The sequence below is a fragment of the Oryctolagus cuniculus genome, chromosome 20, assembly GCF_964237555.1.
Source record: "Oryctolagus cuniculus chromosome 20, mOryCun1.1, whole genome shotgun sequence".
Classification (NCBI taxonomy): domain Eukaryota; kingdom Metazoa; phylum Chordata; class Mammalia; order Lagomorpha; family Leporidae; genus Oryctolagus; species Oryctolagus cuniculus.
The window spans coordinates 21,038,772-21,054,058 of record NC_091451.1 but is presented as its reverse complement, the minus strand read 5'-3'; the positions used below and the strand labels follow the sequence as shown (position 1 = coordinate 21,054,058).

General features: G+C 46.6%; 1 non-coding gene across 1 annotated transcript; it reads left to right on the top strand.

Moving 5' to 3' along the window:
* The first annotated feature begins 3,250 nt into the window (after nt 1-3,250).
* Nucleotides 3,251-3,369, top strand: LOC127484669 (5S ribosomal RNA). The gene has a single exon (XR_007911838.2). It is a non-coding gene; the product is annotated as a 5S ribosomal RNA (ribosomal RNA).
* The last annotated feature ends 11,918 nt before the right edge of the window (nt 3,370-15,287 follow it).

The window sequence follows — 15,287 nt, the reverse complement described above, 5'->3', positions numbered from 1 at the left end:
CCCCATCCTTACCAACAGGCAGTGTTATCAAGTATCTTCTTTTGGGGGAGTCAAATAGGCATAAAAGGATACTTTATTTGATTTTAATTTGTATTTTCATTATTACTAATGAGGTGGTCCATTTTCTTCACATGTGTATTAGCCTTGTGTTTGTGTGTGTGTGTGTGTGTGTGTGTGAAATATCTGATAGTATCTGTTACTCACTTACTTTTGGATGTTCAGAAAGTTTTTTTCTGGGGCTGGCACCATGGCGAAGTAGGTTAAGCCTCCACCTACGGCACTGGCAACCCATATGGATGCTGGTTCGAGCCCCAGCTGTTCCACTTCCAATCCAGCTCTCTGCTAATGGCCTGGGAAGGCAGTGGAAGATGGCTCAGGCCCCTGCACCTGCATGGGTAACCTGGAGGAAGTTCCTGGCTCCTTGCTTCAGATCAGCCCAGTTCCAGCTACTGCAGTCATTTGGGAATTGAATCACTGGATGGAAGACCTCTCTCTGTCTTTCCCTCTCTCTCTCTAACTCTGCCTCTCAAAAAAATAAATATATGAAATTTATATACCTTTAAAAAGAATCTTTTTCTAATAGGTGCATAGGAGTGCTTTATTTATTCTGGATACCATTTTTTTTCAGTTATAACTATCTTCTCCCAGTTTAGAACTCACTTTAAAAAAAAAAAACTCACTTTTTTAAAAAAATGGTTCATTTTGGAACCAAAGCCAGGAGCCAGGAGCTTCCTCTGGGTCTCCCACGTGGGTGCAGGGGCCCAAGGACTTGGGCCATCCTCTACTGCTTTCCCAGGCCATAGCAGAGAGCTGGATCAGAAGTGGAGCAGCCAGGACTAGAATCGGCGCCCATATGGGATGCCGGCACCACAGGCAGTGGCTTTACCCACTATGCCACAGCGCCGGCCCCTGCGGGCCAAGCTCTTGAGCCATCTTCCACTCCCTTTCCAGAGCATTAGCAGCAGCTGGATCAGAAGTGGAGCCCACATAGGATGCCAGTGTCACAAGTGGCAGTTTCACCAACTATGCCACAACACTAGGCCCGATCTCTTCTGTTATAGTTAATGCCTTCTGTGTATTATTTGAGAAATCTTCCTGTAATCCAAAATCATAACCTCCTATATTCTAATATTTTATAATTTTGCCATCACATATAATTTGGATGACAGATGGGAGTCCAATTTTCTTTTTCTAACCATCCTTCAGTAGTTTCTAGTGTCACAATTGTCCTAAGTCAAGTTTCTGTAATGTGTAAGTCTGTTTTGAGACCCTTTATTTTGTTTCATTGCTAAATTTATACCCAAACCAATGTTACATTGTCATATCATTACCTTATTTCTTTTTTAAAAAAAGATTTTTATTTATTTATTTGACAGGTAGAATTACAGACGGTGAGAGAGAAACAGAAAGATAGGTCCTCCTTCTGTTGGGTCACTCCCCAAACGGCCACCACCACAGCTGGTGCTGCGCTGATCCAAAGCCAGGAGCCAGGTGCTTCTTCCTGGTCTCCCACGCGGGTGCAGGGGCTGAAGCACCTACTGCCTTCCCAGGCCACAGCAGAGAGCTGGACTGGAAGAGGAGCAGCCGGGACTAGAACTGGTGCCCATATGGGATGCCAGCACCACGGGTGGAGGATTAACCTAGTGCACCAAGGCACCAGCCCCTATCTTATTTCTTAAAAAAAAAAAAAAAAAAAAAAAAAAAATTTGCTTACTGGAAAGAAAAATTTCCTTGCCTAACTAATTTCCTTTTCTTAACTATTTTTCTGTACCATGTATGTTTTAGAAATAGCTCATCTATACCAAAAATAAACAGACAGACAAACCTCTGTTAAGATTTTGGTCAGAACTGCTTTAAATGTATGAATCAATTTGAGGTGAATCAACATCTTTAAGATACTTAGTCTTCCTTTCCATGAACATGGTGTACATCTCCATTTATTTAAGCCTTTTATGTCTTCCAGTAAGATTTTATAATTTTCTCCATATATATCTCTTTTTTCAAAGATTGTATTATTTATTTATTTGAGAGGCAGTTACAGACAGAGGAGGAGACAGAAATGTCTTCCATCCAATGGTTCACTCCCCAAATGGCTGCAACAGCCAGAGCCGGACAGATCCAAGGCCAGGAGTCAGGAGCTTCCTCTGGGTCTCCCACACAGGTGCGGGGCCCAAACACTTGGGCCATCTTCCACTGCTTTCCCAGGCCATGGCAGAGAGCTGGATGAGTAGAGGAGCAGCCAGGACACTTAGTCCACTACACCATAGCACCAGCCCCTCCATGTAGATCTCACACATGCTGTATAAGATTTATCGTTGGCCACCTTACATATTTGTTGATATTATAGATGATGATCATTATTTGTCATGATTGTTAACTTTATTGAAAAAATACTTCCCTTTTAAATTTTGGAAAAAAAAATTATTTGAAAGGCAGAGAGAGACAGGGTTCTCACCTGCTGGTTCACTCCCCAAATGCCCACTACAGCATTTGGCTGGGGCCAAAGTTCAAAGCTGAGGACTCTGTCCAGGTCTCCCATGTGCTACTCAATTCAGGGTGCAATACTCCAGTGTGGGATTTCAGTATCTTAATCACCAGGCTAAACACCCACTACTTAAGACTTTTTAATTTGCATTCTTTTCCTATTAATCAAAGTGAACATTTTTTCATGTTTATTGACCATCTGCATTTCTTACAAAGTTCTGGTCATATGATTTGTCATTTCATTTGAAAGACAGAGTTACAGGGAGAAGTAGAGACAGACACACAGAGAGGTTTTCCATCTGCTGGTTCACTCCCCAAATGGCCACAATGGCCCGAGCTGAGTCCATCTGAAGCCAGGAGCCAGGAGCTTCATCTTGATCTCCCACATGGGTGCAGGGACCCAGACTTGGGCTGTTCTCTGTTTTCCCAGGCACATTAGCAGGGAGCTGGATTGGAAGTAGAGCATCTGGGACTCGAACTGACACCATATGGGATGCCGATGCTGCAGACTGGGGTTTTAATCCATTGCGCCACAGCACTGGGCCCCCATTTCTTTCTTCTTCCTTGTTAACAGAACTTAGTTTGGTTTCTACCCACAGAGAAAGTGTCCCTAGCTCATGGGTAAATCCTGATTGATCTAATTTCTCTCCCCACCCTTTTTTTAAAACCGGTATAGGGAAACCCATTTTGTAACTAGAAGGATATGAGACAAGTCTATTTGGGACTTCCTGGAAAGGCTTCCCTGCTCTTCAGGAAGAGATAGAGAGTCTACGGCTATACCACCCTGAACGCGCCCAATCTCGTCTGATCTTGGAAGCTAAGCAGGGTTGGGCCGGGTTAGTACTTGGATGGGAGACTACCTGGGAATACTGGGAGCTGTAGGCTTAAAAAAGGAGAGAGATGGAGAAAAATACATAGTCTCATAGTTAACATGCTAAGAATGGCAGAATAAAAACCAACAGAGCCTAGTCTCTTATTACAATAAATACTTAATGGGTAATTTATATAAACTTTTCTCATCACAACAATTTTAAGACTGGTACTATTAATGTTACTCTTTTCAAAAGTGGAACCTGAGGTATAAGTATAATAAATAACCTGCTCAATATAACCTGCTCAGTGTGATGCTCTTATCAGATGAAGAACTAGATGTAAACTTAACAGTCTGGCTTTGGGCCTGCACAGTTGGTTAGTCTATGTACTGTGAGATCCTTCATAAAAGTTAGTATATGAAATCAAGTCTGGCTATGGGCCTGCACAATTAGTCTGTGTACTAGGCTGTCTTAATGTTGGTGTGTGAAGTCAGCAAATACAGAAGTTGTCCTAACTTTTTTTTTTAAAGATTTATTTATTTGAAAGAGTTACAGAGAGAGAGAGAGGTAGAGACAGAGAGAGAGGTCTTCCATCCGATGGTTCACTCCCCAGATGGCCGCAACAGCTGGAGCTGCGCCGATCCGAAGCCAAGAGCCAGGAGCTTCTTCCAGGTCTCCCATGTGGGTGCAGGGGCCCAAGGACTTGGGCCATCTTCTACTGCTATCTCAGGCCATAGCAGAGAGCTGGATCGGAAGAAGAGCAGCCAGGACTAGAACCAGCGCCCATATGGGATGCAGGCACTTCAGGCCAGGGTGTTAACCCACTGTGCCACAGCACCGGCCCCGTGTCCTAACTTTTTACTTCTTACATGAAATGATATATTTTTCTTTTACTTAGACATTTTGAATAACACTTCCTGTCATTTACAGCCTCTTGATATTAGGTATTTATCTTTTTCTAGTTGATTTTTAGAAAGATTTGTTTATTTGAAAGGCAAGGTGACAGCGGAGGCAGGAGGGGCAGAGATCAATCTTCCATTCATTGTTTCACTCCCCAAATGGCTGCAACAGCCAGGTCTGAGCCAGGCCCAGTCCAGGAACCAGAAGTTCCATCCTGGACTCTCACATGGGCAGCAGATAGATAGCACTTGAGCTATCTTCCACTACTTTCATGGGCCCATTAGCAGAAAGCTGGATTGGAAGCAGAGCAGCCGGGACTCAACCCAGTGCTCAGATATGGGATGTCAGTGTCTTAAGCAAAGGCTTATCCCACGGCACCACAATGCCAGTTCTGTTTCCAGTGGATTATTTTTAAAGTTTTATTTTATTTATTTGAAAGAGTTACAGAGAGAGATAGAGACAGAGAGAGAAGTCTTCCATCTACTGGTTCTGTTGTGCCTGAGCGAGTGTAGACAAAGGAGCTCCACACATTGATAAAATTGGATGGTCCTTTATTGCCGGCGGTGGAGAGTGGGCTCATGCCCTAAAGAACTCTCAATCCTGAAGCCCAAAGCAACAGGGTTTATAAACGCAAAAACCGCAAAATCGGGAAGGGAATTCATGGTGGCTAGGATCAGGGGGGAATACATGGTTACTGGGGTCAAGCTGACCTAAAACCTATGCGAAACTAGTATCAATTATAATCTTGACAATGCCAGTTACAATCTTAACAATTTTAATTATAATCTTGACATTAATCCAGGTATTGGTTTTAATCATATGTAGGACATAGACAAATTACATTTTTATCATTAACCCAGGTGCAGCCTATCCACTTCCAAGCTTGAGTAATCATGCTAGGGGGTTTCTATGCTCTGCCAAGTGTGATGTAGTGGACTGCTATTGTCCGACTGTTTTAGATCATAGTTTCAGACCAGAGTCGCACGGTGCGGGGGGGGGGGGGGGGGCACCTTACCAGAATGGAGTCTCAGGTTCTTCAAAATGGAGTCCCTATTGTCAAGGTGTTACTTCAGTTCACTCCCCAAACAGGCGCAACGGCTGGAGCTCAGCTGATCCAAAGCCAAGGAGCCAGGAGCTTCCTCCGGTTCTCCACATGGGTGCAGGGTCCCAAGCACTTGGGCCATCTTCTACTGATTTTCCAGACACATTAGCAGGGATCTGGATCAGAAGTGGAACAGCCAGGATGGCACGGGGATGGGATGCTGGTGCTGCAGGCCAGGGTTTTAACCCACTGCACCACTGTGCCGGGCCACTCCAGTTGATTTTATAAGGTCTATTTCTTTTTTTATTATTATTATTTTTTATTGTATTTTATTTTTGACAGGCAGAGTGGACAGTGAGAGAGAGAGACAGAGAGAAAGGTCTTCCTTTTGCCATTGGTTCACCCTCCAATGGCCGCCACGGCCAGCGCGCTGCGGCTGGCACACCGTGCTGATCCAAAGGCAGGAGCCAGGTGCTTCCTCCTGGTCTCCCATGGGGTGCAGGGCCCAAGCACTTGGGCCATCCTCCACTGCACTCCCGGGCCACAGCAGAGAGCTGGCCTGGAAGAGGGGCAACCGGGACAGAATCCAGCGCCCCGACCGGGACTAGAACCCAGTGTGCCGGCGCCGCAAGGCGGAAGATTAGCCTATTGAGCCACGGCACTGGCCTATAAGGTCTATTTCTATTTTAAGGATACTAACTACTTGAATGTCATTTGTGTTGCAATATTAATATTTTTAGAAACTTAGCTCCAATAGTTGTATGTTTCTGTGGGAGTATTTGAAGCACCTTTCTGTTGCACAATTTGGAAAAAAATAGCAAAAGACTTTAAAATATTTATATCCTTGTGTATGCCAATGTGTCCTTGTTTAGAAATTTATTATATGAGGCTGGCACTGTGGCATAGAAGGCTTAAGCCTTGGCCTGCAGTGCCAGCATCTCATATGGGCACTGTTTCAAGTCCTGGCTGCTCAACTTCCAATCCAGCTCCCTGCTAATTCACCTGGGAAAACAAAAGATGGCCCAAATCCTTGGGCCCCTGCACCCATGTGGGTGACCAGGAAGAAGCTCCTGGCCCAGCCCCAGCCATTGTGGCCATTTGGATTGTACACCAGTGGGTAGAGGATCTCTCTGTATCTCTGCCTTTCAAATATGAATAAATAAATCTTTAAAAAAAGAGATTTATTCTAAGGAAATAACCAGAAATAGGCACGGAGAGTTATCCACATTGTTTCATTATTACTTATAACACAAAAATGAAAAATGAATCTAAGTATTAAAAATTAGGAGATTGGTTTAAGACATGACAGAGGGGTCAGTGCTGTGGCAGCCACCGCCTGTGGTTGGAATCCCTGCTGATGGCCTGGGAAAGCAGCAGAGGATGGTCCCAGTGCTTGGGCCCCTGCACCCACATGAAGAGACCCAGAAGAGGCTCCTGGCTCCTGGCTTCGGCCTGGCCCAGCCTTGGCTGTTGCAACCATTTGGGGAGTCAACTGGCAGATGGATGATCTCTCCTCTCTCTCTCTGTAACTCTGCCTTTCAAGTAAATAAATAAATCTTAAACAAAAATGATAGCACAGTTGTACAATGGGTTATCATGTTTTAGAACAACAACATGAGAAGTGCTTAATGATAAGGAGAACGATTGACAGTGTGTTGTTAAGTGTAAGAGGCAGGTTGCATGCAACCACTCTTGAAAACAGTTTGGCAGTTCCTTTCAGAACTAAACATGGACTTACATTCCTACCCAGCAGTTGTGCTTGTGGCCATTTATGCCAGGGAAGTGAGGAATGTCCCCGCAGGAGCTTCTGATGACTGTTCACAACTGCTGGATAGCCCCAAATTGGGAACTACCCAAATGTCCTCCAATTGGTGAATGTTTAAACAAAACGTGCTAAATCCATACCGTGGAATACTGCCCAAAAGAAAAGCAACACACTATTGATAGCTACAACAATTTAGATGAACCTCAAGGAAATTGTGTTGAGTAGAAAAACCAGTCTCCAAAGTCTACATACTGCATAAGTCCATTTATGTAACATCCATGGACTGACATAATTATAGAGATGAAGAATGGATTGCTGGTTTCCAGCAGGAGCTGGAGTTGGGTGGGTGGGTGGGGGAGGGGTGTTGCTATAAAGGGCTAGCACAAGGGCGTCTTGTACACTTGAGTTTCCTGACTCTGCTGGTGGTTGTGTAAGGCTACCTGTGATGAAACTGCATAGAACAGTGCACGCACGCGTGTAGACACACATAGGGACTGCATGTGGGACGGCGAAATCTGAGTAAGCTCTATGGTTGTACATATGGAAATGTCTTGGTTTTGACCTTCTACCCCAGTTGTCTAAGATGTCACCACTGGAGCAGGGTAGGGGAAGGGTGCAGCAGAGAGAAGGTGTATGTGTCTTTGCAACCTCCTGTGAATCTGCAATTATTCACAATAGTTAAACAAAAAGTGTTTAAACCAGGATTTATAAAATAAAAACATCCATCTAAAAGAAAATTATAAAGCATCACTTTTGAAAGGTGGTCTTTTGAAAGCTAGTCATTTTTTAAATAACTATAGCTATAGTTGTTAAACAATTGAAGTAAGGGGCCGGTGCAATGGCGCACTAGGTTAATCCTCTGCCTGTGGCGCCGGCATGCCATATGGGTGCCGGTTCTAGTCCCGGTTACTCCTCTTCCAGTCCAGCTCTCTGCTGTGGCCTGGGAGGGCAGTGGAGGATGGCCCAAGTGCTTGGGCCCTACACCCACGTGGGAGACCAGGATGAAACACCTGGCTCCTGGCTTTGGATCAGCGCAGCGCCAGCTGTAGTGGCCATTTGAGGAGTGAACCAACAGAAGCAAGACCTTTCTCTCTATCTCTCTCTCACCATCTGTAACTCTACCTGTCAAATAAATAAATAAATAAAATCTTAAAAAAAATTCAAGTAAAATAGATGGTAAAAGAGAATTAGAGTCTAGTTTTTTAAAAGCAAGATGCAAAAGTAGTATATTAATGGGCCCTTAATATTTTATAAATAAAAATATTTATACATTTATATATTATTACATATAAAATACTTACATACTCATATTCTTATATATACATATAGGAGGGGTCTTTTAAAAATTTTGGAAAACGCACATTATCTTTTTTTAAATTTTAAAAAATTTATTTGAAAGAGTTACAGAGAGAGGTAGCAACAGAGAGAGAGGTCTTCCATCCGATGGTTCACTCCCCAGATGGCCGCAACAGCCAGAGCTGCGCTATCCTAAGCCAGGAGCCAGGAGCTTCTTCTGGGTCTCCCACGTGGGTGCAGGGGCCCAAGGACTTGGACCGTCTTGTACGGCTTTCCCAGGTCATAACAGAGAGCTGGATGGGAAGAGGAGCAGCCGGGACTAGAACCGGCGCCCATATGGGATGCCAGTGCTTCAGGCCAGGGCGTTAACCCACTGCACCACAGCGCCAGCCCCGCACATTATCTTTTAATTCCATTTTCCACAAATGCTTTGAAGTACCCTTATACATAGATTCATGTGTGTGTAATAACATACACCAAGCTATTAACAGTAATCTCTGAGTGGTATTTCAGGTTTATCAGAGGCCCCCTAATTTCCTTGACAGCCACTCTCCCCTTCTTTCATAGCAATAGAGTGTTAGCTGGGCAAATAGCCACCCAGAAAAAAAAAGACTACATTTCCCAGGCTCCTTAGCTGGAAGACATGGCCAGGAGAGCACCTTCTTAACGATGGGATGGCATGGTCCTGTATTGAAGCTTCTGAGATGCTTCCCTGGGAGAGAGCCGGGATAGGTCATTTACTTTTCTCCCCTTGTTTGCTTACTGTGTTTCTGCCCCCCCACAAGGTAAACAATGAGGATGCAGGCCACACTGCTGGGGTGGCAGAGTAGAGGAGGAAGCAGCCTGGGCACCCGGAGGTCTCTGAGGATTACGTTCCTGTGCCAGCCTGGACTTTTTATTTACCGTTCAACCTCATATAGTTGAGAGCAAAATAAACTCCAGTCTTGTCTCAGCTGCTGTTATTTTGGGGTTTCTACTACTTGCAGTTGTGCCTACTTGTAATAAACGCAAGTCTTATTTTTATTTGTGTACTGTTCTGTACTTTCCAAAATGTCTACAATAAATATAACCCATTTATAAATATTTGGAAGGAAAAGAAGAAAAATAAATCCCTCACTAGGTTCCTTCTCTCAGCCAGGAACACGATAACGCTGATCAAACCTCTCAGATTTTCCCAGAGTATCCTAATTTCAAACATTCTGACTGATTGTCAAAACAATTATCAAATAACAGTTTCCTGAACTTGATTTGAAGGCTAAGGTGATTACAATGATAATTCTCAACTGAGGGGATATTTGTGACCAAATATTTGTGTCTTGCTCCGATGTTCTAAAAAATCTCCACTAGGCCATGGGATCACTTCCTTTTCCTGAAGCGCTTTGACTCAACACTTGGGCATGTGAATGACTTCTGTTTTGATCCTTCTCCGATTGTTTTGGTGGATAAGTCATGTCTCTACGCAACGTGAGAACAAGTGCTATTGTAGCAGACACCTGTTGTTTGTGTCCGCCCTGACCCTCTTTTCCGTTGGGAACAGCCCCTCCTCATCTCATGTGATTTGGGTGGAAGTGTCAATCCCGGCGCCTTCTGGTGCCTCAAGTAGTCCCTGACCTCCGAGGTCTGCTCCAGCATCCAACCTCCAGGCAGATGGGCTGTCAAAGCCCTTCCATCCTCCCTGGTGGTTTGCCGTATGGCTCTCCTTGATATTACCTGCTGCGAACAGGCTAGCCTTGGACTGTCAGTGGCCGCCTTTCCTGCTTGTCTGATGTGGGAGAGAGAAACTTCTGCGGGAGAAGCAAGCAGAGCCAAGTTCTAGATTGAGAAAGAGCGAATGAGCTGATGGAGGAGGGCCCTCAGGTCTGGCCAAGCCTTGGACTCCTCAACACATGCCCCAGTGCCTTACCCTGCTGAGTTGCTGGAGCCTTGAGTAGGCTTCTCTCTTGTCCTCTGAGGAACCCAACCCTGTTCTCAGTCAAGGTAGTTCATTACTCGACTGCTTCTGCTAAACTCAAAGTTATCTTGGTCAAAATGTAGACTTATGTTTTTGTGGAATCTAGCTCTGTTCTTGAGGTTCCTGGCCACTTGAACATGGTTAATTGTTAGAAATTTGGAGGTAAATTCTAAAGACAGACATAGGTAATGGTACCAGGGAATGTGGTTAAGAAAAACCAACATGGGGCTGGCATTGTGGTACGGCACATTGAGCCACTGCTTACTATGCCAGTGTCCCATGTTGGCTGCTTGCTTCCCACCTAGCTCTCTGCTCCTGAGTCTAGGAAAGCAGTGGAAGATGGCCCAAATAGTTGGGCCCCTGCCACACACATGGGAGACCCAGTTGGAGTTCCAGGCTCCTGGCTTTAGCCAGGCCCATCTCCAGCTGTTGCAATCATTTGGAGAAGGCGATTCTCTCCGCCCACCCTGTCTCTCCCTATACCTGTCAATAAATAAATCAATTTTTTAAATAAAAGAGGAAAAGAGAAATCAATGCTTCCCTATTGTCATTAGTATTGTGTATTAACGGTTGTTTTTCATAAATCAACATATGCAATAGGTAGCAGATATTCATTAAACACCTTTATATCAATCACCATATTGCATATTTGCATATTCAAAATCAGCTCCTATATAAGAGGACACTCAATTTACAACATCAAACCTTACGTCTTGGAGGATTTTCTCTTTGGGTTAAAATAAAAATCTTTCTACTTTTTTATTCTGATTAAAATCCTTATCTCATATTCCTTTTTTAGTATCTACGGTAGCCCTATGAGATGATTTGGTCAACAGATCAGTTGTTCCACAGTTAAATCTATTCTGGTAAGTGAAAAATGTACCAAGTACATAGGTAGATGGAAACAAAACAGTCTGGGATTTGGGGGAAACCAAAGAGACCAAGGTCCAGTCTCCAGTGATGGTTTTCGCTGTGGCAGCAGTGACACTGAATGGAAGCGATTCTACAATGGGGAGTGGGTACTTAGCCCAGAGGTTAAGACACTCCTGTCCCACATTGGAGAACTTGAGTGTGATGCCTGCCTATAGCTCCTGGCTCCAGCTTCCTGCTGAAGTACACACTGGGAGACAGTAGGGATGGCTCAAGCAGCTGGGTTCCTGCCACCCATAGGGAAACCTGGATTTGGAATCTCAATATCTGTGTGTGTGTGTGCTTCTCTGCCTCTTAAATAAATTATTTTTTTAAAAAAGATAAGGGGCTGATGTTGTACAGTGAGTTAAGCTGCCGCCTGTGTCACTGGCATCCCATATGAGTGCTGATTTGAATCCTTGCTGCTCCACTTCTGATTCAGCTCCCTGCTAACGTGCCTGGCAAAACAGCGGAAGATGGCCTAAGTGCTTGGGCCCCTGCCACCCATGGGGGAGACCCAGATGGAATTCGTGGCTCCTGGCTTCAGCCTGGCCCAGCTCTGGCCATTGCAACCATTTGGGAAGTGAACCAGTGGACAGAAGATCTCTGTCTCTGCCTCTCTCCCGGTAACTCTGCCTTTCAAATAAATTTAAAAAAAAAACTTTAAAAGTAATATATTTTTTAAAAAGTTTAGAAGACCAATTAATGTCCTTAAATCTGCTCCTCTTGGGCTGGCACTGTGGCATAGCAGGTAAAGCTGCTGTCTGCAGTGCCAGCATCCTATATGGGCGCTGGTCCGAGTCCCGGCTGCTCCGCTTCCAATCCAGCTCTCTGCTATGGCCTGGGAAAGCAGTACAAGATGGCCCAAGTCCTTGGGCCCCTGAACCCACATGGGAGACCTGGAAAAAGCTCCTGGGTCCAGGCTTTGGATCAGTATAGCTCCAGTGATTGCAACCATCTGGGGAGTGAACCAGTGGATGGAAGACCTCTCTCTATCTCCTCTCTCTGCCTCTGCCTCTGCCTCTGCCTCTCTGTAACTCTGTCTTTCAAATAAATAAAATAGATCTTAAAAAAATATCTGCTTCTCTCAAGCTGGGTGATCTTGTCCTGGGGGGGACGTGGAAGCAGACAGTAACAGTGACCTTGGTAAATGACAGTCTCAAAGGCTTAGAGACGTTGTACCATTATCAGTCTTCAAAGTAGCAAGTCTGGATACCCACTGCCTAATTAACAGAATTTTTTTAATAATCTCCAAATAATGTAATTTTCCTGTACTTCATGAGAACCTAGTTGCAATTTCAAAGACCAGACAGTGCAGAGAAAAATTGTGCCAGCTTGTATTGCAACAAGTCCTCTCTTTCAAGGACTCGCCAGTTGCTGTAACCATCTGAGAGCAATTCAGAACAGCAGCCTGGTGTGGTGCAGGTGCAGCCCAGCCAGGATGCCCAGGTCTGGTCCCAGCAGCTTCCTGTCACTCTTGGTTCTGAAGTGACGAAACTGAAGACAGGGGCTGCTGGCAGCTCTCAGGGCCCAAGGCTCACCCTCTTCCAGCTGACTCCCCTCTGTCCCAGGAATAGTTTCTGCCCTTGGTTTGATGCCTGTGGCCAGAGCATCCTAACAATAGACCGTCAGTGTCGAAATTCAGAGGGCAGTTCTTGACCAGAGTGGGGTGGAAAGGCAAAGCTTTGCCAGTGCACGCTCTGCATTGTGCGGAACACGGAGGGAGGGGTAGCTAGCTGAGAGTCGAGATTAGAGGTTCTTTCCAACCTCAGCTAATTTCACTCCCTAGGGCAGGAGTGGTCATCGCACTTGGTCTTGATGTAAATGACCTGTAAGCTGTCCCAGGTTCTGCCAGGTCAATGTCAATGCCTTCCCTTCACGGCAGAGGCAGCTGGGCTCCGAGAGGTTGCTGGGCAGCCTGGCGAGGGAGGCAGAGTGCAGGTTCTAGCCCAGCTCTGTCTGCCTCTGGAGACGTCCACAATATCCACACCCTTCATGTTGGAGTGGCAGGAACGGCCTTCAGGGGTGAAGTGGGTCTGGGGTCCTCCCAGTCTCAGAGGCTTCAGGTCTCAGGGACAGAAGCTCTGCCCCCTGCACATGACTCAGGAGCGACAGTCCCCTAAGAGCCATGTCCTCACCCCGCTGGGATGCTGGGTCCACACCTGAGGCCCTGGGAGGGCAGAGAGCAGAAGAGCTCTGCTGGGTTCTGAACCCCACCTGCCAGCCCCTACCCGGGAGAGGGAAGACAGCCCGGAAGCCTCCCAGCGCTCCGCTGAGCCCAGTAGCCAGCCGCTCCCCGTGGGAAAGCCTTGGCCCTGGCCTGCCCGGGAGCCACGGCGGTGCCGCCTCCTACCCACGGCTTGGCTCAGCGGGTTCCCAAGTGGCTTGACTTCCTCTCCCCTCCGCCCCCACCTCCCGCAGTCCCTAGGGAGCCAAGGAGGCCAGTGGCAGAGCTGGTCTTCCATCCCAGAGTGCCACCGGCTTCCCCAAACCCACACTTCCGAGCCAGGCCTCCCCGGGAGGAGCGGGGGGGTGGGGGGGAGACTCTCCACCTCCCCGAAGGCGCCCCTGCCCCGGGCTCTGTTGGGGGCTGACAGCCCCGTCCCCATCCTTCCGCTGCACACCGAGGCTCCCACTCGGGCTGCAACAACAGGGCTTTGGGTACACACTGTTGTTTTTGCAGCTGGGCTGGGGCGGAGCAGCAGCGGGAAGGCGTCTTGGGTACTGGCCGTCTGAGAAAGCCCCGAGCCCGCATTCCCACTAGGGCTGGGGCAGCCCCTGCAGCCCAGCCCCTCGGCACGGCCCGCGTGGAGAGGAGGGGCGGAGAAGGAGGCCGGGCAGGGGGGTCCCCAGGCCCTTTCCCAGCCACCCCAGGCCCCACCAGGCTGCTGCTCTCCCCCCTTGCTCACTGCAGCTGCATCGGGCTGCCCGGCCCCGGCCCCCACACACATCTGGGAGATGCTGGGGGCGCGCTTCCTTCAAACACACAACAAACAAAACCAAAACACCCATCTGCCAGGGGGAGAACTTGCTGGAAGTGGAAAGGAATTAAAGATCACCCAAAACCCCTGTACTCAGAAAAAGACTCATTATGAACATTTTGACATACTTCCTTATAAACCACATTTTTCAACCATGGTAAAAAAAAATGTGTGTCACAAGAGGAACCATTTCAACCATTTGTCAGTGCTGTACAGTGCACAGCTGTGCAGCCATCAGCACCATCCAACTCTGGGCCTTCCACCCCCCCATCCCGCTCCAACTGAGACCCCGCACCCATTCATCACCACTGGTCCCCCTCCCCAGCCCCTGGGAAGCCCGCTTCCACTCTCTGTCTCTACAAATTTGACTTGCCCAAATTGTAAGTGGAAGCACACCATATTTGTCCTTTGCTGTCTCACTTATTCCACTTAGCATGTCTTCAAGTTCCATCCACGGTATCACATGTGTCAGAATTTCCTTCCTTTTTAAGGCTAAGTAATATTCCATTGTGGTCACATTTTGTTTATGTATTTGGAATTTGGTTTTTAACATGATGAAGACCATATTTTCTCCATAGTTACATATCCTGATTTCAGATGTTGCCATGCCATTAAAAATGTTTTCTTAAATACAGTTTTTGGCACGTGCCCTTTAATTCCTTGTATGGATGGAAACAACATAATGTACCTAACCAGTCTCCTATCGTTGGATAATGAAGTATTTTCTTTGTTTTCTATTATAACTGATACTCAGAAGAATGTCTTTATAGATTTATTATTATTATTATTATTATTTGAAAGGCAGGGGTGTGGAATTTCCCATTTGCTGTTCATTCTCCAAATATCCCCAACAGACACGACCTGATCAGGCTAAAGTTAGGAGCCCAGAACCCAATCCAGGTCCCCCACATGGGTGGCAGGGACCCAGGTACTTGAGCCATCAGCTGCCGCCTCCCAGCGTGTGCGTTAGCAGGAGGCTGGAATAGGAAGCAGAGTGGAGGCTTGAACCCAGGCACTCTGATACGGTGTGCAGATGCCCTGAGCCAGGGGTGGGGAACGTCCCGTCCACAGGCTGTATAAGGCCCACGGAGTCACTTGGTCTGCCCCTGCCAAAGCAGCTGCAGACGGGACTCAAAACTCAATCAAA